Source organism: Octopus bimaculoides, chromosome 10 (genome assembly GCF_046866305.1).
Source record: "Octopus bimaculoides isolate indiv1 chromosome 10, ASM4686630v1, whole genome shotgun sequence".
Lineage (NCBI taxonomy): Eukaryota > Metazoa > Mollusca > Cephalopoda > Octopoda > Octopodidae > Octopus > Octopus bimaculoides.
In genome coordinates this window covers 19,661,137-19,687,960 of record NC_142937.1, presented here as the reverse complement: position 1 = coordinate 19,687,960, position 26,824 = coordinate 19,661,137, and the positions used below count along the sequence as shown (strand labels likewise).

The following is a 26,824-nucleotide window of genomic DNA, read 5'->3' as shown; positions in this document are numbered from 1 at the left end:
TTGAATTATATTAATCGTAATATTCAAATATTTGCCCCCCTTCGCAATAAAGCGACAAATTTCAGGTATCGCTGTGGGAAAGGGTAGGTGTATTTCCTGCAAAATACGATAATATAAATCGTATTTCTAAATGTTCATCTGGTTTAACCCCTACTTTTTAATATTTAACTGATTTAGTGCTGTGATTTCGAATGCAAACATGCCCTGCACTTCTGAAAATCAGTCGTAGACTTTTCTGGTACATTTTATCTCTGATGCCCTTTCTTCGCTGCTTATACCATAAAAACAGTTAAACGTGATTGGTATATGAACTGCGGAATCGTTAGCACGCCGAGCGTAATGCATAGCGGGATTTCGCTTGTCGCTACATTCTGAGTTCAAATTCCGCTGTGGTCGACTTTGCCTGTCATCATTTCGGAGTCGAGAACATAAGTACCAATCAAGAATTAATATAATCGACATACCACCTCCCCCAAAATTCAGGGCCTGGTGTCTATATCAGATATAAGCATTATGGTTCCTCTTGTTGTTGCTGCTGCAGCCATTGTTGTTGTAATTGTTGCTATATTCTCAGTTCTCTTGGTCTTAATTGTTCGAATTGATTTTGTGAGAGCAGAGAGTAATCTATTATCGTATCGGAGGTCTGACAAGATCTCTTTCCGCAAATGGTAAGCTTTGATATCTGGATGTTAAATCATCACGGAATATACTCAACACCCAAACACTAATCACAAAATCCTAGCCTGCCCCAACAGAGCAGTTGTTTTGGGCCTGCTCTGCTCTCATGTCAATTCCGGTTTCTCCGACATATTTCTCGTAACTGGTTGATAGTGATCCCAGTGACCCTACAAGTACTGATATTATTATTATTATTATTATTATTATTATTATTATTATTATTATTATTATTATTATTATTATTATTATTATTATTATCATTAAGTTAGAGAACAGTGTATACCATCAAACTGACACTAGGGTAAAATATAGGATAGAAGCCCAGTATATCAAGCATGACTATCCTTCTGATAAGTGTGCACCAGGCACATGCACGGCAAACATATGTGCGTGGCATGGGGATCTCGTATCAAGATAAACACCACATGAACTTGCAGGTGGGGCCCAGTTAGAATTTTCTTCAGGTCGAGTAGCCCATCCCACTCAAGAGGTCCATAAGAAAGTGTTGTTTAAGGGTGTTGAACGAAATACCCATGTTTCTAGAGGTGAATAATTCAAACCCCCAAAAATAAATCCCTCTGAACACATGGCTATGATGCTCCCCAACTACTTCTGGTCGTGCTCAAAGATGCATATATTGCGAAGCACTAAGGGACATGGTTAAAGTTAAAAAAAACCCGTACTTGGCTTGTACTTATTCTATTTTCATGGGAATAGTTACTTACATGTACTTCTAGTAGATATCACCCGGACTGAGTGGATCCGCCTCCGACCAACGAGCTCAAAATATCCTTCACAAATGCTGACCACATTTGTCGGTCGGTCGGTCGCAATCCAGGCTGTACTGGATATCCTCTCACGATCCTAATGCCGAAGACCATAGATGCGGAGGAGGCTTGACTGTGCTTTCACATCCACCTTTAGCGTTGCCAACCACGCCTTCAGTTGTCCTCCAGCTCGTCTACGCCAGCCTGGGAGGGGAGGAGCAAGGCAGTTTCAAGGGAATAAGCATAGTTTCACTCAAAATCAGTGGAAATTTAATTATACGTAATTAAACACTATAGAAGATTCTATTCACTTAGCCGTTCCTGCTAATCTCCTTCTTTTTAAGTATACTAACAGAATACTTGCAGATTTTATATAGATATTTGTATGACGGACGAGTGGATTGAATTTAGTTGAATAAAACTTGGAATTCCAAGGGATGCATTTTGTGTCAACATCGCGGTGATAAGGAAGCGCGAAGCAACAATTGGAATCATTCTATAGTGGGCGTAAGAAATTGAACATATGGCCTGACATTGCCTAGCTATCTAAAGATAGACATTGCCTAGCTATTTAAAGATAGATAAAGCAAGGATATAAATGTATTTTCATCCACTTATTTAACACTTCTGAGCAGAAAATTGTTTTTAAAGTGCTTGTAAATCTATGGATGAATATGGAAAATCATATGCAGCTCTGTTGTATAATATACATGAATACATACATGTAAAGATCTCTCCATATCTCTGTATATGTGTATGTACGTGTGTGTGTCTGTGTGTCTGTACACAGAGATATGGATAGATATATTTATGTATACATACTTATGCATATACATACATTTACTTATACATATATATATATATATATATATATACCTAATTACGTGTATACACGCACAGACATACATATATATATATATATATATATATATATATATATATATATATATATATATATATATACAGAGAAATAGATAGATAGATAGATAGATAGATAGATAGATAGATAGATAGATAGATAGATAGATAGATAGATAGTTAGATAGATAGATAGAACTCGCGCCATATGGCTAGAGCATTCTGAATTCTTTCTTAAAGTAAAAACAGAAATGAAAAATATACTCATGTACAAACATATTTGTGCACTTCTCAAATAAATGCATTTCAGGGAATGGCACATTCAAGTTGTACTGCTTTCCATAAAACAAATTGCTAATCAAATAACCTGAAGTTATATCATCACACATCTGAGAAATATATGGTGATTGTAGTGTGGGAATGTTCAAGTGCATGGATGCGTTAAAGAAAGTAAAAACAAAAAAAATTCAGTAGAGTTAAAGGATTCTGGCTATTTCAATTATACGCTGAACTAAACAGCCCACTCATTTTCTTAAAGTGCAATCTACTGAATAGAGTTTCGAAGATAATGCCTTTTGAGGTGTCAGTAGCTGTGAACTAGTTTTAATGTTGAAGAAATCTTTTAAACGATATAATATAGTAGTATAACCAATCACATCCATGAGATTACCGAACAGTTGAACGTAGCAATCAAAGAATTTTTTAGTGTCTAACAACTGCAAATTTGCAAAAATAACTACAAATAAACTTTTTTAAAATAGAGAGATAGTATATTCTATACGATGCTTACAATAGCAATGTGATGCAGACTATACATAATATATAATAATTCGTAAACCTTTTTTCTTTATTTTCAAAGATATTGTAAGACAAAGAAATTCTTTTTTCTTGAATGGGTATTCGTGTTGCTTAGTATCTAAATGTATCTGCCTTCTTATGCTAGTACTTTTATTTTAGATGTTCGTATTGTTTCAAGACTTCGTAAATATATAAGTAAACGTAGTGGTACGTTAACATGTCTCAGCTTCAATACTCTATTCAACCTGTTGCTCTATAATACTGTAATACAGAGAGTAGAAACGGCACCAAGGCAACAAAAATAAGTGTAGTCAGCACCAATGTTCTACCAGCACAACAAAGATGCGTATGAGCTTTTGGTAAAAATAATATGAGGGGTAAAAATCCTTTCTACATATCAATACCACCCAAAATTTAGACAACGTACGAAAGCAATAAAGATATTCGAAGCAGATACCTCAGATATATACCGGAAAGGAATAACGAAAATTCCACCTTTATTACCCCAATCCTGAGATTAATAATCCAGCAGCCGACACCAAAACCAATATTACACCCACCACAATAAAGGCCCTAATATGGCGTTTTAATCCAAGATATTTTAGTGCGTCTGAATATCCTCTTGTTGAGCACCAGAGTATGACAATAGAGAAAATAACGAAATAAAATATGACGTATACACATGCGCATATATTCATGTGTACATGCATATATGTATTTATGTATGAATGCATATATGAATGCGTTCATACATAAATGTATCAGTGTATGTGTGTGTGTATGTGTGTGTGTGCAACTCGTGTGTATTGTTTTCTATGTATATATACATGAATACACTTGAAATGCACATGAATACACTTGAATATTTCGATGGATACCACTGACTCTTAGTACTTAGACACGAATGGAAAATATATACAAAGTAACAACTACTCTGAAGCCATAGGAAACAAATGTACGCAAAAAGAAATCCATAGTCTCATATATACATATGCACCCATTTACACTTACGAATATACGGTGTGGTATTGTGTAGCCTAAAGTTTCAAATCTATAAGTCCCCTGCAGGGCAATACAAATTCACGCGTCCTACACACAGACACAACGGGAGTCACCATAAAATCTGTTTACATTTCACCACCACTGTACTTGGTGAAAATCATGAATATGCACACATTGTAGATATAAGTAGTTGAAAGAAAATTATGTTACACAGAATGAAGAGAATAACAAGTGTGCGTGTGATAGCGAAGGAAGGGTACATCGATATCGATAATTTTCACAGACGAAAGGAAAAATGATTTTAACAAATTAATTATTTAATTAATTAACTAACTAATTACCCAATTAATTTGATAATAAAACTGCAGGGAAATACAACTAGTGCGTGGGATTTAAAAGGCAACATGACCCATCAGCTGTAAAACAGTATCTGCTTCAACACAGGATTTCACATCAACAGCTTGAAAGATTAATACGGAAAAGAATATATACATGCGTGTAAGGGTGTGTGTATGCATGTGTATCTGCATTAGTGTGTCTCAGTATGTGTGTGTATGTATATATTACGAATGCAGTACATAACATTTAATAAAATCGTAAATAAAAAATAGTTAAACACCATATCGTGTTTTTTTTTGTTTGTAAGATTTTTAAAGTGAATTCGCGTGTTGGGATACATTTTGATGCATCTTGGAATGGATTGAGTACTATGCTAATTATAAACGCACGCACTGGTTCTATGTTTATTATTAGTAAATTCGTTAGTATTTCATCAATTAAGAATCGATTGTTTCATAAATCCTTGGGTCTCTCAGTCAATTCACTCTACTAGGAAAGAGATATAAACTTTTCGTCGGGCAACATTAAACACATGATTACATTATGCTGTTCTCTTCGTAGACAGGAAAAAAAAGAATACTATTTTCACATAAATCGCACATCGAGTAACATGTACCACACTTAAACTTCTACCACGGAAAGAAACTTTTTCAAATCGGTATATGTAACAATCCTTTCTTAGTGGTCAAACCATATGGGGTCTACATCTAGCATAATGAATGTCCAATTAGTGGTCATCCTTCTTATATATTTGTAATATAATTTTTCTGAACCTTCAGATTTTTTCAATATGCTAGGCCACTGGTTTTAAATTGATATTCATCAAATTAATATTCGATTTTTCACCATTATTATTTAAATTTACACACATACACGCACACACACACACACACACACACACACACACACACACACATATATATATATATATATATATATATATATATATATATATATATAGATATATATATATATATATTTAAAATCTTAGGGAATAATAATTATTGCAGGTTATCAGAACATTTACTATTTACACTTCAATAATGCAATGAATTTGTTATAATATATATATATATTCTGAGGAAGCTAAAGGATGTTCCGTAAATTTCCATATCTGACTGCACGCCCTCCTGTTGCAGAAACACCTATAAAATATCTAACAGTTGTAAGATAATGAACATGACTACGCAAACCTTCCTTTCTTTTTTTTTTTTGTCGTTAATTACATTATACTAAACTATATGTATAGATGTGTGTGTGTGTGTGTGTGTGTGTGTGTGTGTGTGTGTGCGTGCGTGCGTGTGTGTAGAGGGATAGAGAGAAACAGAGAGATGATGATGATGATAAGTCACTCTTTTGATATTGCTGCTTTTTTACGTTGGTGCTACACTGAACGCTTCTTGCAAAAGCTAAATTCCTCCGAAAAATATATTAAAATATAACGTACTCTGACAATCACAAATGGCTAAGCATTTCGTAGAAGCGTATATTGAACTGTCATTTATGTTCTTCATACCGGAATGATGTAAATACCGAAATGACGTAAATAAAAATCGACAGCGGCAGATTTTGAAATCAGGAGTTAAAACCACGCAAGTCAATAATGAATGAACGTTTTAAGCATTTCTCTAAAGTTTTCGCCATTTTACTGACTTTTGCTATCACTTTTACTCTCACTTTTTGTCCCTCAATCTGTATGAATATATACACTGTATGTATGTGTGTATATATATATATATATATACACGCATGAATATATTTATACATGTATATAAATATATATATATATACATATATATATATAAACATGCATACATATAATTATACAAATGTATATATATATATATATATATATATATATATATATATATATATATATATATATATATATATATATATATATATATATGCATACATGCCTGCCTACAAACATACTCACATACATGCATACGTGCATGCATACATGCCTATGCGTACCCATACACACTGTAATCTTGAATTCCAGCAGCCGTAAACATCTTCAAATCGTGCGAAGAACATTTGATAAAGTGAATTTCAATACTACTTACATTTTTGCCCCCAAGAATGATAAAAGGAGGAGTCGACTATAGCTAGATTTGAACTAAGTCTTTAAAAGGAACATTATATCCGGTACACTGCTTGATCTTCCATAAAAGCGCCTCTCTTTCTTCCTCTCTCTCTCCTATTCTCTCTTTCTTTCTCTCTTCTCTTTTTCTCTCTCTGTCTTTGACACTCTACCACTCTACTTTGACGATCTGTACTTTGACGTTATGTCTTCATTATTATTTACGAATGATAACTATGTTGTTGCTCTGAGCTACGATTTATATCGCATCTGTTCGCTTTATGATATTTGCTAGCAATTTATTTGCGTATCTTTCAGCTGGATTCGGCAACAACAACAACAACAGCAGCAGCAACAACAACAACAATGGCAGCAGCAAAAACAAACAACGACAACAAAGACAAGAACAACAACAAACTTTAGATTATATTATTTGTTTTTCACCATTGCCATCATCATCATCATGATCCTCGCCATCATCATCATCATCATCATCATCATCACGGTCATTATAATCATCAGAAGCATCATAAACATAATTATCGTCGTCATTTCCAACACGGTCGTCGTCATAATCATTATTGTCATCGCAATCATTAACTCTACCACAATCATCATTATCATCGACAAAAACACCATCATTATTACCAACACCACGACCAGCATCACCAGGTATCATCATCATCATTATTGCCCTCGTCATATTTTTCTTCTCCTTCAGCATCTTTGTTTCCGTCTTCTTCATCATCTTTTTCGTCTTCTTCTTCTATTTTCCTTCTTCGTTTCCTTCTTTTTCTTCTTCATCTCCTTCTTCACCTTCTTTTTGCTTTCTTCTTTTCCTTCTTATTCTTCATCTTCTTTTTCGCCTTCCTTCTTCTTCTTCTTCTTCTTCTTCTTCTTCTTCTTTTCCTTCATCTTCTTTCTCTTCTTCATCTCCTTCTTCATCTTCCTTCTTTTCCTTCTTTTTGCTTTCTTCTTTTCCTTCTTATTCTTCATCTTCTTCTTCTTCGTCTTCCTTCTTCTTCATCTTTCTTCTTCTTCATCTTCTCCTTCCATTTTCTTTTCCTTCTTTTCCTTCTTCTTCATCTTCTTTTCCTTCGTCTTCTTCATCTTTTCCTTCTTCTTCATCATCTTCTCTTCCTTCTTCTTCTTCTTCTTCTTCTTCTTCTTCTTCTTCTTCTTCTTCTTCTTCTTCTTCTTCTTCTTCAGCGAGTTACACAAGTCGCTGTGAGTACAATTAATGACTGGTCACTAACAAAATCAATAACAGTGGGTGAGAGTATGCATGCTAATGTACCTTCGTTCGCCACTGCGTATTGCAGAATATGATTGTTAATGCGAGCATACACACACACACGCACGTTTGCTTTCGTAAGAGAGATAGAGATAGAGACATAAGGAAAGGGAGGGACAGTGAGAGCGAGAAAGTTTGAAGAAAAGACAGAGTAAACGAAATACAGAGGGAGAGAAAGAGAGAAAGTGAAAGAGAGAGAGAGACACTAACAGAAATAAAGTAGAAAGAGAGAAAGAGAGATGGTAAGAGAAACTGCCATATTTGTTGTTTTGCTTTTCGTTTTAAGTAGTCCAATTGCTACCAAATCTACTTTAAAGAGAGAGAAACCATTAGTAAATGTGGATGGCGGTTTAGATGAAAAACGAAGATAATTATATGATTGTTATTGCTTGGAGAGGGTACATATATATATATATATATATATATATATATATATATATATATATATATATATGTGTGTGTGTGTGTGTGTGTGCGTGTGTGTGTGTGTGTGTGTGTTTATATTTATATATACACATATATACATACTTATATATGTATGTATGTAAATATAAATATATATATGTAATATATATATATATATATACATATATATATATGTGTGTGTGTGTGTGTGTGTGTTTATATATACACATATATACATATTTATATATGTGTGTATGTATGTATGTATGTACGTATTGCTATTTTTAATTATCTCCGTTTTATTCTTGATGCTGCTGTTATATTCTTTATTTGTTTAATTTTCTCTAACCACCGTCGTTTTCGTTTGTTTGTTTTTTTTCTCTCCTCATTTTGCCATGTATGGGGTTATTGTGGTGGTTGTGGTGGCGCTAGTAGCACTGGTGGTGGCGGCAGTGGTGTTAGTAGTGTTCGTGGCGGTGGTTCATATCAATGGTGAAGTTTTAGCCATCATCGTTAAATTTTTCTAAAATTGAAATTACGTCTGATAGGACTTGAAGCATGAAAATTAAAAGAATTCTAAGATTTCAGCGATATGAAGATGTTAAAGAGGTCTGCTTTTGAAATGGTTGAAAAACACCCATTAAACAACTGTACGTGTTTTTTCCTACCAGCCACTCGCTACTACTTCATGAGAGTTACTTGCCTGTTGCTAAGCAACAGAATATACTTGAATTTGCCAATATTTTGGAACGCTACGCTGTTCTCTTTACTTTCACTACCACCACTGCTTTTAACGTCATGACAGATGTATTCATTTGCGTCTGTGCGCTCGTACTTTTTACTTGGTGAGTGTGTATGTGTGTGTGTGTCCTTGCGCGCGCGACGAGTGTGTGTGTGTGTGTGTGTGTGTGTTCGTGCGCGCGCGCGCGAGTGTGTGTTTCTGTGTCGGTGTACATGCGTACATGAGTGCGTCTTTATTGATATATATATATATATATATATATATATATATATATATATATATATATATATATATATATATATATATATATGCACATATGTATGTGAGATATAATAACTATGTATGCATATATATATATGAATGTATATATGCATATGTGTATCCATATATACATGCATATATGTATACGTATATCTATCTATCTATCTTTCTCACTCTCTCTCTCATATTTATGTATATATATATATATATATATATATATACAAATACACGGATTCATGCGCACACACTCATGGACACAGTAATACGTACGTGCACAGAAACACCTATACACATAGAAACAGACACAAACATCGTGCACACACACACCCACATATGTATATAGTGATAGATAGATAGATAGATAGATAGATAGATAGATAGATAGATAGATAGATATATGTAGCAAGCGATCAGTTGAAGCACAATCATTTCTTTGCCAGGCTTTAGTTCCAGTCTGGTAATACATTTTCTTTAAAACACTAATTTTCTTTGTAAATGAACGGAGTTAATGGACATCGGTGACATAGCTTCTTCTACAACAATATATCTATTACGAAGCGAAAATAAAATGTATTGTCGCTAGGCGCTCGGAAGTATTCTTACAGTTTCAATTCTAACCTAGTGGTGTGCTTTCTATGTTCGATCAATAGCCTTAGGACAAGGGTTCTGAACCATTTTTATCAATGGACTCCTCTAATTACTATTTTATTCTGGTGGATCCCTATAATCATTTGATTTTTAAAAACTAGTTTTACAGAAACTCTCTTTCGAAGTTCCTATTTTGTTTTCCACACATTAACTGGTGTAGATTGAACTATATAAAACGCCAGATAAAGAACCCTAACCGTTTCTTGTAATACTTACCAAGACATACATGCAAAGCAAATTTTTTTCAGAGACCCATAGAATAATATTGTGGATCGCCAATTTACTCTTTTGTCGTGTGGACCCTCAAAATTGTGTGAACCCTTATATTGACCCCAGTTGAAAACTATTGCCCTAGGATTACTGATAATTGTGAGTGAATTTATTTGAAGGAGACCCTGTGAAATTGCACGCGTGTTCATGTATCTCCCTGTGCGTTTTTCTGCATTCATCCCACCGCTTGAAAAAGTGTTGATTTGTTACATTATAAAAGCATAGCGTGTGAAAGGAAATGGCAAAAATATTATTCTTGTCTTTTAGTCTGAAGAATCTAAATCATCATAACAAAATCTTATCAATTTACCGAACAAACATCAGAAGATATTGATTCAATTAAGAGCTGCTTAGACGTTTAATTTTATTAATGCTTTTTTCCGACAACTGACCTAATTCTGGCCATGCCATTTCTGTGTTGATATTCAAACCACAGGTTGTGTCAACAGCTATCAAACCAACGCCATTGTACGTTATCGACCACGTCAAAAACACCTTATTTAAATAAAGAACGGTCAGTATAATTTCTCACAATGATCAGCGTATTCACCTAATACAGAGAATCAAAATTTACTTTAGATGTTTTATACAGAAGTAGCTTCGATACTTATGAAACTAACCCTACATCCTACATAGTCATGCAGATATATAGGTAAAGACCATGTTTCTATGTACATATTACAAGTGCTTCTCTCTCTCTCACTATCTCTATCTATCTATCTATCTACCTCTATCTCTATTTATCTGTCTCGTTGCCTATATGTATGTATGTATGTATGTAGTTTGTATGTATGTATGTATGATAACGGCATTCTCTATGTATGTATGATAAAGATATGATAACGGCATTATCCAACATGATGCTAAAGGAATGGCAGAAGTACTACAGAAACAATCCTGCTCTGTCTTTAGTGATCCCACTGACACTGACGTAAGGGATGTGTGAATGAAGTCGATTCCCAAAATGTAATCTCGGACATAACTTTTACTGATTCAGACATCATAGCAGCAATAAATACTATTCTGTTGTGGGCCCTGATAGATTCCCCGCTAGTCTCCTAAATGAATGTAGTCACCAACTTACAATCTTGGGCCTACTCCTCTTTGTAGTATCTTTCCAGCGTCGTAAAATACTTCATAATGGAAATATTCGCTGATGACTCTAAGTTCCTGAAAATTATCAATGAAGAAGACCGAACTGAACTCCAGTCTGATCTACTTGCTGCGAGTCAATGGGCAGACAAAACCTAAACGAGGGATAATTTGAGCTGATGCATTTTGGAAGAAATACTATACTAAAACAGCCATACTCTCTACCTTCAAGAGAACCACTCACAGCATCTAATAATATCAGAGACCTAGGAGTAATTGTTGACAACAATCTCACCTCGAGTGCCCACATCAACAATAAGCTCGTAGGATGAGATCCTAGACCAGAAGAACCTTAGAGTCCACAGAACAAGGTGTCATCATTCCTCTTTTCTCCTCCTTTGTACGGCCACACCCCGAATACTGCTTCACCACTGTGGTCTCTCCATGCAAAACAAAACATTTTGAAAACTGAATCACCCCATACGTCATTCATTAAAAAAGAATTAAGGGCATGACTAATCTCGATTGTTAGGACCACCTTAAAGCATTGAAACTCTAAGGCTAGGACCACGGGCCATACGTCCCCTACCCAATTCAGGATGGCTACACATATACATTGCAGCACAATTTCTTTTCCTCAACAGGCCCTGTCGTATCTTTAACGTAGTCCCAAAACAGACCAAAGAGGAAAAAGATCCTATTACCTTTAAACGGAATCTGGACAAATTTCTTCATGGAATACCAGATAAGCTACGTATATCTGGATACAACTCACTCAACAAGAACTCCCTGCTCGAATGGACCATGATACCACATAACTAGAGTTAAAAGAGATTTAACAAATCCTATCAGGTGCTGCTATTGAATTAGACATGGCCAGAACCAATCTTTGCTCGAAACATATCTAAGATATCTAAGTTATGTATTTATATATGTATGTGTGTATATATGTATGTGTTTATGTATGTATGTATGTCTCTATGTATGTATGTATGTGTGTGTATGTATGTATGCATGTCTGTCTGTCAACCTTGCGGTTTGTTAAATGTATTAAAAGTAAAGCATTATCCTCCACAGATATGAGTGCGTGCATGTGAGTGTATGTATGTGTGTGTGTGTGTGTCTACGTGCGTATGTACTGGTAAATGTGTGACGCGTACGCGTGTTTGTTATTAAAGAAGTGTTATATATGTCGGTGACACTTTGGCCTTATCCTCAATCATAATTTGATCTCAATTGACACTAAATTTACAATTTTCCGCAAAGAGATTTGTATGAATTTCTATGTGAATATGGGTTCGTGTAGTTTTTAAGATATAATTAATTATCTTGATATTACCTTTCCCGTAACTATATTTTAATTTTATTTGATGTACTCTTTGACATGTTTTTTTTTCGCGTAGGGTATGAGTTATTTTTCATAGATATGGTTTACATTTCATTATTTATTTCATTAAAATTATATGACAACTTAGATTCGTTAAATAGAAACCGTAACGAATATGCAAGTACTTTCATATTTTCATATGCTTTTTCCTCGGTTTCTATACAGTTTAAAACATTCTATTAGTTTTGAGAGATACTGAATCTTTTTGTACGTCGCAGTTCCTCCATTTAAAAAGAATCTGCTTTTATATATTATCTTTCATCTTTAATTTGTTTCAGTAATAAGACTGCGGCCATACTGGTGCACCACCTGGAAGAATTCTAGTCGAAAGAATCAGTTCCGTTATTTATTTCTTTTGAGTCCGCCCTTTTATTTTGTCCGTGATTCTTCCGAACTGCGAAGTTACGGTGATGTAACCAGAACGATACTGTTCATCAAACGGTTGCGGGGGACAACCCCAAACGAAGAGAGACAGATAGAAGAAAACACACACATATATGTGTATATAGAAAGCTTCTTTCAGTTTCCGTCTTCCAAATCCGCTTTCGAATAATATCGAGATACTGTACAGACAGAAGGCATTTATATCTTTCCGACATGTTTCTAATATAAGGCAGACAAATCAATATGTCTATTTTACTTATGTTATTTATTCTTATATCTTTATACTTAGTGGAGGCGCAATAGCCCAGTGGTTAGGGAAGCGCACTCGCGGTCATAGGATCGCGGTTTCGATTCCCAGACCGGGCGTTGTGAGTGTTTATTGAGCGAAAACACCTAAAGCTCCACGAGGCTCCGGCAGGGGATGGTGGTGAACCCTGCTGTACTCTTCCACCACAACATTCTCTCACTCATACTTCCTGTTTCTGTTGTGCCTGTAATTCAAAGGGTCAGCCTTGTCACATTGTGTCACGCTGAATGTCCCCGAGAACTATGTTATGGGTACACGTGTCTGTGGAGTGCTTAGCCACTTACACGTTAATGTCACGAGCAGGCTGTTCCGTTGATCGGATCAATTGGAACCCTCGACGTCGTAAGCGACGAAGTGCCAACAGCAACAACTTTATACTTGAAAATATGCTACATTTGAGAAATATATGTTACTATAGACAGCCTTTCTTGCCTTGTTAGAATATGCGTTGATCAGAAGTTAGATGTTTTGTACGATATTTGGCCCACAATAACCCTTTTTTTTTTGCACAGCATAAATGATAAGTATTAAATTCCCGCTAGTGGGATGCCCTAGATGTACATGTACTTCGTCCCGAAGAAGCTAGAATATGAAAGCTCAGCTATATTTCTGAATTGCATAATGAAGACTGCAGATCCTAACGACCAAGATGAGAACGCTAGTTGGAATTTATCAGTATGTGCCAAAATACATTAACTGATAAGATTAATTAACTGATTGTAGCACTTAACGAGACAACTTTTGCTCTTTTTTCTTTTTACTGCATGTCTGTATTGCGCACAAAGAAGCAAGATTGGAAAGAAACAAAAGTAGGTAGTGCAAAATGAGAAATCATACAATCAGGTAGAAGAAGTCAAAGATGAAAAGCTAAATAGATACATTAATGTGTCAGAATACCTTCTGGGACGAATCTGTCACTTCAGTTGCTGTCAATGATTAAAAAACATTTATGTATGGACGCATGATCAATTCTATCTAACTTGGTCATTGACAGTAGAAATTACGTTGTCCAATGTTACAACTTTCTTTTCAATACGTACATCACACTGATAATTTTATACCAGCACACACACACACATTCATACACACACACACACACACACACACACACACACACACACACACACACACAATGTTTCTTGAGTTTGAATTTTAGAAATTATTATCTTTCAAAATAGTTTTTTTTTCTTTTACTTTTGGGAATGACTTGTACATCTTTCACATGTAAATATTTAAAAAAAAACCTATTAAAAGCCTTCTATCCTTTTAACTGCATGCTTTGACATAGCAAATGTTCAAAATCTTAGCTTGTTTTGATAGATTGGAAACACTTTATTTTAGTAGCAATGTATACAATCTCCAATAACATTATTCTATAATATTTTTATTAACAGTGTTATATAAGCATTTACTTCTAAATTAAACAAATAATATCCTCGTAGCAACATTGAATTTGAAAAGCCTAGTTGGATTGAAGACGGTTGCTATAGAATATATTAATGTTCATATAAATTCAATACATTTTGTCAACACTACAGGAGTAATGTCACTGCAACATCGAAGGTATTTTAATACAAAAATTTCACACATGAATTTTGAGTCGCGATGACACACACGAACGTACAAATCCAGCATTAGAGATATATAGTTTCATAACAGCACACTAGAAAGCGTATAAACGAAGGAACCATTAAGTTATTATTAGAATTTCATAGAAATAACAGCTTTGCCATAACAATGTGTGAAAAACCCTCGGGCCATTTAATGATGTATTAAATGTAATGTTTAAATAATCGACAAGCCGGGTACGGTCGGAAAAACCCGATCATAGATTAATTTCGTCACAGCTGGAATTTAGTGTTAAATAACAACAACACATTGCTAGCTAACAACGTCTGTCACTTTCTTAATGATGATGCAGTTAGTAAAGTGATACCTTCAGTGTAGAAATTTACTGCCTATGCCATTCTGTTTCTTTTACTGTTTTGTTAATTAATTGATATACGTATAACGTAGCGACTTTGTGAAAGATGCTGGTCCAAGTTGTGTTCGAAGTGTGGTGTATTTCTATAAAGATCTGAGCACAAGGTGGCTGTGACTTCTGCCACAAAGATTTAGACTTCAAATGACAATGATGTATTAGTATTTGTTTAGCTATGTTGGTTCCGAGGCATTAGAGTCATGATCGCAAGGTAATAATTTCGATTCGAAGACAGATCAGCGTGTTGCGTGCTTGCATAAAGCACTTCAATCCACGTTGCGTCTGTCCACAAAGCTGGTAAAAATGAGAAAGAACGACGTTCCCTCCAGTGAGATGCATATACATCGCAGAATCCAGGAAATCGGTGTTATGAGCCTACATTACTCGGGATGGAGTTCCATCTTTACCTGTCTCATTTTAGCTAAAGAAACTACATTATTATTGCTATGAAATCCTTTAGAACGGTATAGACCAAGTGATAAAGCTTGTAAACGCTCAAATCACATGGATATTATAATCAAACTGTGTTCTGTTATATCATTGGGTAAACTGTGAATGCCATAGTATTTTATTTCAAAAATGTGCACTTTAAAGTTAGAAGATTTCAATGATTTTTTTTCTTCAGAATGTAGGGGAGGGAGAAATATATAAGAAAACACATCATACTAATTTTATCCATTATGAAATGGTGTTCAACCTATATTATCCGAGTTACATTATATAGGCAGTCGAAATACCTATGGATAAGCGAAATGAAAACGGTAATTATACATGAATGTATGTATATAATATGAAGGATTTCACTGAGTAAAATGATCGTAATGTATCGTTGCTATAACAAATATTAACCCAGCAAGCAACGAAAGTAAATGAGGGAAAACGTTTTGTACTTTTGAAAAGAATGATGGATAAAAAAAGATAAAATTCTTGTGTGAATATAGACATGGTATCAATTTTAATTTTTTATGGTAACAAAAATTTGTGTAAATATATTAAAGATCTAATTTTCTGTGACAGAATTTATTATTTCCTCACTCACGTTTGACTCAACAGGTTTTCTGATCAGAACAGCATTAAAACGTGCTACATTATATATCGAAAGCCGTTCTTTCATTTGACACATCTACTATAAGTGTATGTCTATGTCAATGATGATTTAATATTTATAAGATAGAAAAAAGCCGGCTAACTGGCAGAATCATTAGCACGCCGGGCGAAATGCTTAGCGATATTTTGTCTGCCGCTACGTTCTGAGTTCAAATTCCGCCGAGGTCGACTTTTCCTTTCTTCCTTTCGGGGTCGAAAATAAAAGCACCAGTGAAACATTGGGGTTGATGTGATCGACTTGTCCCCTCCCTGAAATTTCAGGCCTTGTTCCTTTAGCAGAAAGGATTTATAACATTAAAAAAAATCAAGAATGCATGCTGTTTATTAATACTGGTGCTACTAAAACGGCGAGCTGACAAAAATGTTCGGATCGGCGAGCTGGCAGAAACGTTAGCACGCCGGGCGAAATGCTTAGCGGTATTTCGTCTGCCGTTAGGTTCTGAGTTCAAATTCCTCCGAGATCAACTTTGCCGTTCATCCTTTTGGAGTCAATAAATTATGTACCAGCTACGCACTGGGGTCGATGTAATAGACTTAATGCCTTTGTCTGTCCCCTCTATGTTTAGCCCCTTGTGGGCAATAAAGAAATAAGAAACGTTCGGAGCGGCATTTCTCCAGAGTCTCTCCGTTCAAATTCCGCAGGAGGGCGATTATGCATTTTATTCTTTCTTTGTCAGTGAGATAAAAATTACCAAAACACTAAAGCCAATGCAATCAATTAAACTCCTGTCCATACAATTGCTGTTCATGTTCCAAGATTTCAAATACAGTAATCCCTTGTCACAATGCGGTTCGCCTATCGTGGTTTATTATTTAAGCTTACATCGATTCTTCCGTATTGTTTTGCATTTATAATAAATATATACAAATTATAAAAAATAATAAAACAATATATACATACAGTACAGTACTCTTTCTACTTTGCCGATTTCCATCAATTGCGAGGTATTTTGGAACGTAACACACGCGATAGTCGAGGGATTACTGTATTCGAGGGATTACTGTATTGAGTTTTGTATATTTCAGTGATGTATTTATACGTAGTTACACATGATTTTAATTTGAAAGAAACTAAAGCTCTAGAAGGCAAGCTTTTGAATATGACCAATTATTGTATTGAAGCTTCAAATTTTTGGCACGAGGTAGGCATATCTGGGGAGGGGTCAGTGGATGACATTGACACCAGTAATTTACTGGTATTTATTTTATCGAAACTACCACGATGAAAGGCAAAATCAACCTCGGCGGAATATGATTTCAAAACGGAAACACAGACGAAATGCCGTTGAGTATAACGATGCAGCCAGCTAGTCGCCTTACTAGTTCTGCAATGATGCTCTGTAGTTTTTAATTTCTTACTTACAGAATGATATGCTTCATTGTAAGATTAACTTTTCGAAACCTGCGTCGATCCAGATAAGTTTGCATCTATTCATGTGAAGAGAGTAATTTTTGATACTTTTAATAGATACTATAGCGATAAGACCTTTTCATTGATGCAAATATGATTAGTTTAAACTGAGCGTCGTCAGTTAGATTTTGTCTTGAAATTCCAAAATTGTAGGGATCCGAACTCCACTATCTATAAGAACAAATGGCAACATTCAGAAATTTATTATCGTTTGAGTAATTCATTTACTTCCTTTCTACTACTTAGGTCGACATCTCCAATCAACCACCGTTTAATTTAATTCATTACATCTAATTGAATCGAATAATTAGAATTAATATTTTACAACCTTTGCAAAAGATTCAACGAATAAAGAAAAGGTAACTGAAGAAGAATTCCAAACTCGACGTAAGTAAAACGTAGATCTATAGCACAGTTTCATCGCGTTTATTTTATTTATTTTGAGGTTTCCTTTTAGTTTTCTAAATCAAAACTAATAACATAATTACTCACCAGAGTAAGTTAACTTCCGTACGAGTATATTCCATTTATTCACAGATCGAATATCTAAATTAAATTTACGATAACTTTCGACGAAGTTATCAATTTAACTTCGCAAATTAAAATAAATTCGTGACACCAGGCATGTTGACGCAAGGAATAAAATTTCAGAAATCACGGCTTAGTATATATTTTGAAATGTCTCAGATAATTTGCTATTGCAGGTTCAAACTACTCGCTTATAAAAAAAAATGAGTTGACCAATTAGAGTATTAAATACGTATTTAAAAAGCAAAACTATAAGCTATGTAGGATGTATCTTTATAATAACTTATCCAACAGCCATGCTGCAAGTAGGAAAATTTCTTAAGATTTTGAAAATATCATTTAGCTTTGAATCGTACCATTGCATATGACAACAAGTCAAAATATGACACACAGTAAATACTAATTAATAAAGGATATCACGTCCAAGTATATAGAAACATATAGCTTTGAGATGGTTTCTAAAGACTTCTGAGCTTCAATTGACCTAAAATATATGTATGTATGTACGTATGCATAAGCGAATGTCCTTGTGGTAAACTCTTACCTCATTTATCGACAACCAGTAATCCTTATTTTACACCTACACAACCTAGCAGTTCATCAAATTAGTACGACGTAAAAGATACCAGAATTAAGTATATGAGCATTGGAGTCGATTTGATCGACAAAACCCTCACTGAAACACCTAAAAGAAATATCTGATTAAATGAAAATGATGCCAATATTGTTGTGTATTTATTGCTGTTTTATTTAATTGTAAACGACCCCTTTGTTATATCATGAGATAATACGTTATTTTTTATTTAGGAACCCACGTTAATACAGCTTTCGAGAGAACAGGAAATAGTTTAATATAAAGCCTAGAGATTTGCTAAGCGGATGAGTGTTGCTTCAGCTATTACAAGAAATAAAGATTAAACCGATTTTACGATTTAATGTCTTTCATCTCATGATTTTCTTTGATTCTCCATTTGGAGACTTCTTGTTATTCAGATTTGATGTAAACAATGAGATGCATTAGGTTTTTATTAAATTAATGTAACGAGATGAAATATGGAATATGTTGTTGAAACAAAATATACATTAGATATATAAAGAGAAAGTTAGAGGTGAAATGCAATAACAATTCCGAATGAAATCCCAATATAATATTAAATAAATGCTAGGTACAGAAAAACGGATGTAAAACAGTTAATAGATTGAAGTATAAGAGTTGGAGATTTTGGATGCAGAAAAGATTCAAAATTATAAATGGAGGAAAATATTTTGAAATTTTGAACTAAAGAAGTTTAAAAAAATTATAAATAGATGATCAAAAGTAATATTTCTCTTTCATTTTTGTGACTCCACTAGCGTGTTATCTAATTAAGTTTTATTAAAATTAAATGTTTTATTTGCCAAAATATGGATGTGTTGTGACGCTGTTAAAGATATATATTTGTTTTCGTTATTTTGTTTTTTCACAATGCAGTTTTAGATGGAGGTAAGCTGAGATGGCAAAGTTGATTAGCGTTGGCTTCATTCTGTAAATGTTTCCACTTTTAATGAGTTGTAAGCACAATAAATTTGGAAACATGAATAAATTCGTAAAGAAAACAGTTCAAACTTTTCTACACAGCACATAAATAAAGGGACAGACGTGACCGTGTGCTTAAGAAGCTCGTTTTGCAAACACGTGGATTTAGGTTCAGCCCCACTCTATGGGGCATACTTGGCAAGTGTTTTCTTCTATTGTATTGCAAGAGAATTTGGTAAATGTAAAGTACGTGAAGGCCTATCGTAAAAGTTTGTGTCCCTGTAGATATACGTGTGCGTGTGTTTGTGTTTTGTCCTCATAGATTGTCGCCAGTGTTGATTTGTTTATTTATCCGTACTTTAGCAGATTCGGAAAAGAACCGACAGAATATTACCAAACTTTCAAAAAATAGATATTGGGGTTGATTTGTTCAACTAAAATACTTCAAGGCGAAACCCCCACCACACACACCCACACATGTCTCGGTTGAATGACTGAAACAAGTTAAATATAAAAGGTAAAAAACAAATATGACACTTTTGGTTCTATAAAATATATTCAAATTCGCGAATTCTATAGAATGAATTTTGCCACGCAGGCCATCAGATTTTTTTGAGGATATAGATTGTTTATATGTTGTATTAACTGTGCTGATATTAGCTGAAGGATTGCAGTTCTCTTTCACAGAAATGCTGTATCAGAATTTATTCAGTTAATTCAACACATCTTTTATGAATCGGGATGGCTTATCACAACTCTTCTTAGCGTCCGTTTCTCGGTTAGCAATAAATGTTATATATACTATCATTATTATAGCACTGTGATAATGATTTAGCCGAGAGTGTTAGGATTCGACTTTGTGGACAGTAATAACTACTATAGTTACGGTAGCAATCTCTGATTTAAAAGTACTTTTACGATATTCTTCTTTGAGTTCGTATGGTACTATACAATGAGCATTCGGTGTAAACGTGTGCAACTTCTAAGGATAATGATGTGGAGAAAAAAGAAACAGAATCTCAGCATTTTATTATTATAACTTTACAGGAAATGTGAGTAATAAACTATAAACAACATTGTTTTCTTTTTACTCGGATTTATGACGAGACAAAATATTACACCTTATTGTGAAGCTGCGAAAAAAAAAAGAAAACAGCGCAAAGTAAAACGGAAATAAGAGCATTCCAATCTTATGCTTGCTAAGTGAAGTGATTTCTACTTCCTCTACAGCGCATGCATACACATACATTCGGCAATATTGCTTTCTTAAGAAGAATATGTGCAGAGCTTTATCACTTTACGGCAAAGGGTTGTTGATGTGACGTAAACGCATTCTTTTGCAAGAATAATGCTCAGGTGCAGGTGCTTTACATCCATACTGTCACGTACCCGATCTTAGCTGAAACTTGCTACATGCATAATAAATCCCACAATGCCATTTGCAATAGCCAACAAGTTTTCGATAAAAGCAATCCCATTTGAAAGAGACAGAAAACGATAAATAAATCCAGGTAACGCAATGAATGATGTTTGTTTTAATGTTTGTTGCACTAATCTACCACATGCAAAAGCGAAACAAATGGTTGAAGCAAATTGATTTGTTATGAGAGAACAAAATACCGTATATGCAAATATATTTTAATAACTAAACTATTTAGGAAACTATGTCTCTTATATTAAATAAAAAGGAACAGAGAATTTTGGCGTGTGTTCGTTATTAGCTCCGAATTTATCTCAGTACTTTAACAAAAAGCTTCTTTATTTTCTCAAAATCAAAACGACAATTAGTAGAAAGTAACAATAAATGACTGAAACATAATATATAAGAGCCATCTATTTATATACTTCAAGGCAAAACATAAAACAATGGTTTTTGTGTTGGAACTTGACAATAAAAGATATTTCAAAGCCTGTTCTATATTTCTATGTACTATAAATCATGTGAAATCACTACCCCGCCCCCATTGAGCACGACGCCAGTCCATAGCAGGGATATTTATTTACAGCTAAGTGAACTGGATGAAAGAGGGAAATGATGTGGTTTGCTATCGGTCAAGGAATTCAGAACGCGATCTCGCGATCGTGAATGCAACACTCTGATCGCTCGCTCACACACCTTTACAATTTCATGACAAATATACTGAACATTCTTACATTTGTCCAATAATCCGCAGACTGATTACGCAGTGCACAACTTGTTAGTATTATTTGCCTACCAGAGCTTCCTTTCTATACGTATTGCATTTAATTTGATAGACATTTGATTGTGATTTCGGCTAGACACGAACATAAAAGCTAACCTTCGTCAAAAGCACCAAGAACAAAACACAAGACATCGGTCGTTGGAAAAAATAGAGAGAAGAAAAAATAGAGAGAAGAAAAAATAGAGATAAGAAAAAATAGCATTCATGATATTTACGGATACGCAGAAAATCATACGTAGTTACGGTCATGTAAATTGTGTACATACTTAATCACACTATAACATATACACACACACACACATACATACATACATATACACATACATACACATACATACATAGATATATATATATGAGTGTGTGTGTACATTTTGTTATATATATATATATATATATATATATATATATGTATGCATAAAATTACATAAGTGTGTTTGTGTGTGTGTAACCTATATCCAATAAGTCTCGTAACCAATTGAATGAACTCAAAAGAGCAAGTAAATTGAAATCTAACATAAACTTAACGTTTTCGTTCTATCTTCAAATATATATATATATAAAAATATATATATATATGTATGTAACATTTATTTATATATTTATTTATATATATATATATATATATATATATATATATATATATATATATATATATATATATATATGTATGTATGTATATAACATGTATACACATATATATATAATATGTTTGTCTGTGTGTGCGTGCGTGTAAGTGTGTATACGTACACAAAATGTAATATACCGATAGCGTTGCCACTTATTTACTTCGTTGGTCATTTATAGTAAGCCTCTGAACTGAACACTTTTACATACCAATATCTTTTCTCATTTCAAATCAGTTGAACAATGAATCTGATCAGATTACTTCCATTGATACGACTATTGATGAAACTTTTAGTAGTTTGAAATTATTTTCCATACAACTCATTTCTTCCAATCTCCAAATATATTGCAGTTCATTTCTATCGCACTGTGCATTAAAATTTCATCGAATTGTTTCCCTATTGCAACGATTGTATAAATACAAAAGGTTTACTACATTACTCTATTATCGCATCCAGTTTAAAATTTAGAGAATAAGGTTGTTATCCTATTCAGATTTATTTCAAATGGAAAACATCGAAGTCTTAACTAATCTTATAAATATCAATATTAGAAGTACATAAGTTTAAATTAAATATAGTATATTTTTTTATACAACTGTCACACATTCAAATGTTTAATATCTGAATAACAGATATATTCGAACGGTGCATTTTACTAAATATACACACATATGTGCATCGGAGTGTCCTCTAGTGTTGGGAGTACTGCTCTGAACTTTGGTATAGCACAGTATCAAATTAATAGTCGAAATTGAGGTAATTGATCGGTGCAACAACAGGAAGAATGCTTCAATGGAACAACTGAGCTACTGGGAGAGACCAAAGACCTATGAATCTATTTCCGGAAACGAAGACGGGAAAGATATGCGGTTATACACGTATGGAAGAAGCTGGAGTGTGTCACCAAAATTTGGCATTGGGAACTATACCTACCCCGAAGTGAACCTCACTGCACTGCTCTGAACATCAGAGCCATCCCGTCTAGAATGAGAACTATGTACTACAATAGGTTTGGATTCAATGGCTCTCGGTTAATTAATACCAAAATATGTGAGAGGTAGATCTTTTCAAGAAACAACTTGATCACTTGTTGTTCCAAATCCCAGATGAACCTACATCACGACAAAAAACACAAAGTAGGGTAGTAATATAGGTTTCCCTCTTTCACAAAAGAGTGGCCTTTGAAAAAGTGATAACGCTGATGGTGCCCCAGAAAGACCACAGTATTTGGGCTGAAGTGCATAAAGGACTAAAAGACTATATATATATATATACGCAGAGAGAGAGAGAGAGTGTGTGTGAGTGAGAGAGAGCGAGACAGAAAATACGTAGATACTCATATATACATATGGTGATTGAAATTCCCATTAAAAGACTCCCCATATTAAATAAAATAATAAACAATTACAGTATGCAAACTATGTTCAGCATTCTGTATCTTCTGGATTTTTTTTTTATTATATTAACGGATTGGCTGCTTTATTCTCAGCAACTGATCATCGGCTGTATCGACATTTGCGTTTCCGTTTGGCCAACATCTGTGGCGGTGAGAGAGGAGAATTGCAGGCGTGGGAAACTGCTAGCTTTCCATAAACAACCTCGCCTAGAGTTAAACCCCGGAGGGGATCTTTTTTGTTGCAATCTCCTCTCCTTAAATATATATATATATTGATATATATATGATCAATTGCAGAGAATAAAGCAGCCAGTCTGTTAATATAAGCAATAAATTCAGTAGCTACATAATGCTGGATACACACACACACGTGTGTGTGTGTGCATATATATATATATATATATATATATATATATATATATATATATATATATATATACATACACATATACACACACATACACACACACACACACACACACACATACACCCACGCATATATATATATATATATATATATATATATATATATATATATATATATATATATATATATATATATATATATATATATATATATATACATATACCACGGGCTCTCCCCTCGTTAGACGACATATGAGGGTGTTCGGCAATTTCTTGCCGAACAGCCAGGCAGATGATTCGTTTATAGTGATGTTTGTGTTCACATAAGCTCGCTCTCTCCATAAAATCGACATTACCTGTACAGATGTATCCTGTGCTACATGTCAGATATCGAAATGATCGCAGAGCGACGAGAAATGAACTGCTTTGCTCAAGAACACAACGCAATGCCCGGCCTGGAGTCTAACCCACAATCTCGCAAGTGTGACTGCAATACCTTAACCAATAAGCCATGCGCCATACACACATATACATACATATACATGTTGATGGATGGATGGAGGCATCTGCATTCCTTCATGTTAAAAGATGCTTATATTACATGTATAAATGGCAGCAACGTAAATGTTATTAGATTTAAAAAGAAAAAAGAATGTGATGAATGTAAATGAGAAACTTCACTATTTTTTTCTTTTACAAATTCCAATTGAGGTAACTTATTTTACTTTTTAGAAACGATACGTTGGCAAAATGTAATCATATCAGTAAAGTCGAAAATACTATTTACCAAAAAGTGTGTCATTTGGTATAGAACTAAATAAAACACTACCACTGTTCATTTCCCACCGTTTATTACCGTAACAAGCTTCTATCTCTCATCTCCTGTAGAGGATTTGAAATTATATTCCACACGATTTCAAGAATTGCCGCACAACCCTAGATAGTTACCAGAGTATGAAATACAACTATTTATCATTGAAATGTTCCTTTCGCAACACGCGCGCGCACACACAAACACACGCGCGCGCACAAACACACGCGCACGCACATACACACACTTGTATATTATGCGTGCATGTGCGTATGCGTGTGCGTGTGTGCGTGTTTGTTAATGCGAAACTTAAGAAAGAAACGCTCAACATACGTCAACATGTTAGAAAACATCGTTGTGGAAATATTTTGAGACTCAGATTCTCGTTACTCACAGTTTCACATATATCAAACCTAGATTTACTTTTCAGACTTTGCGGACTCAAAAGATAATGCAAGCTCAAAGTACGAAGAAAGTTAAATGCTATTAGATGATGTATAAATTCTGTGCCAATTCGTCAGTTCACGCCGAGCGACAGCCTAAGAATTCGGACGAATGTTTTTTCGTAATCGCTGTTTAATTTTTAACGATTACTGACTATCTATTCTGTTACACAATACAAGACTGGCTGTTTCCTCGTTATAAAATCCCGTAAAAATTTTACTGAAATTCAGCAAACGTTTTCAAAATGTTATAAACAATTCTTCAACATTGCATGATAACGGCTTTTGTTCAATATAGCTGAAGGAAATGTTAGGTTTCTTCTTAAGGTACGCAGTGCATTTTAAAAAATATATGTAGTATTTAAGAAAAAAAACCCTAGTTAATGGGATGCGGATGTATAAGCCTAGCTTTGTCGAGTATTCACCATGTTACGCTGGACAAACATTTTCTTTATCAATTAATTTCCAGATGTTACTGGAATGTGGTGGAGATTTTACTGCCTCTGTCTGAGTAGCATGCAGGTTCTCAGGAAAAGACAGATAGAGCTAGATCTCTTAATAAAGCAAATGGTCTGATTTCAGCATTTGCAAATGCCTGCCCAGGATAAAAGCAACGTAAATATAGCCTTTTCTAAGTCGTAACTGTGTCGTTGGAAAAAACGCCATTGTGGCTTTTATCTTTACTGGGAAGCAGTATCTAATCAGAAATATAACATTCCTATTCTTTTATAAATGAAACCTCTGTTGAATGGAAATTGAATAAATGATATATCCAAATCCATATTCTTGCCTGGTCTAGAGAGTGGGATCCTCTGTGTACATGAAATGCGGCAAGATAAAATATTCTAGTAGTGGAGTGTGTCTTTGTCGAACATGATTTTATCTGAAGATGAATTATGTAATTTTCTACTATTAAGAGTTTTGAATTACAACTCGTTTGTGCTTGCGAAACCTATGAATGTAAAAGCCCTTATCATGTTTTTCTATAAAAAACATTACTTGCTTGATAGGAGTTCTAAAATGGCATCCAAGATAACGCTTGAGTGATTGGGAGTAATTCTTGCGTTAAACCCAAATTAGCTGTAACTTTATATCACGTCCGTCTGAAATCTGTCTC

The 26,824-nt window shown here is 34.3% G+C and overlaps 1 protein-coding gene across 1 annotated transcript in view; it reads right to left on the bottom strand.

Moving 5' to 3' along the window:
* Positions 1 to 26,824, bottom strand: part of LOC106876210 (uncharacterized) — a 493,844-nt gene that overhangs the window by 343,452 nt on the left and 123,568 nt on the right. The window lies entirely within an intron of this gene.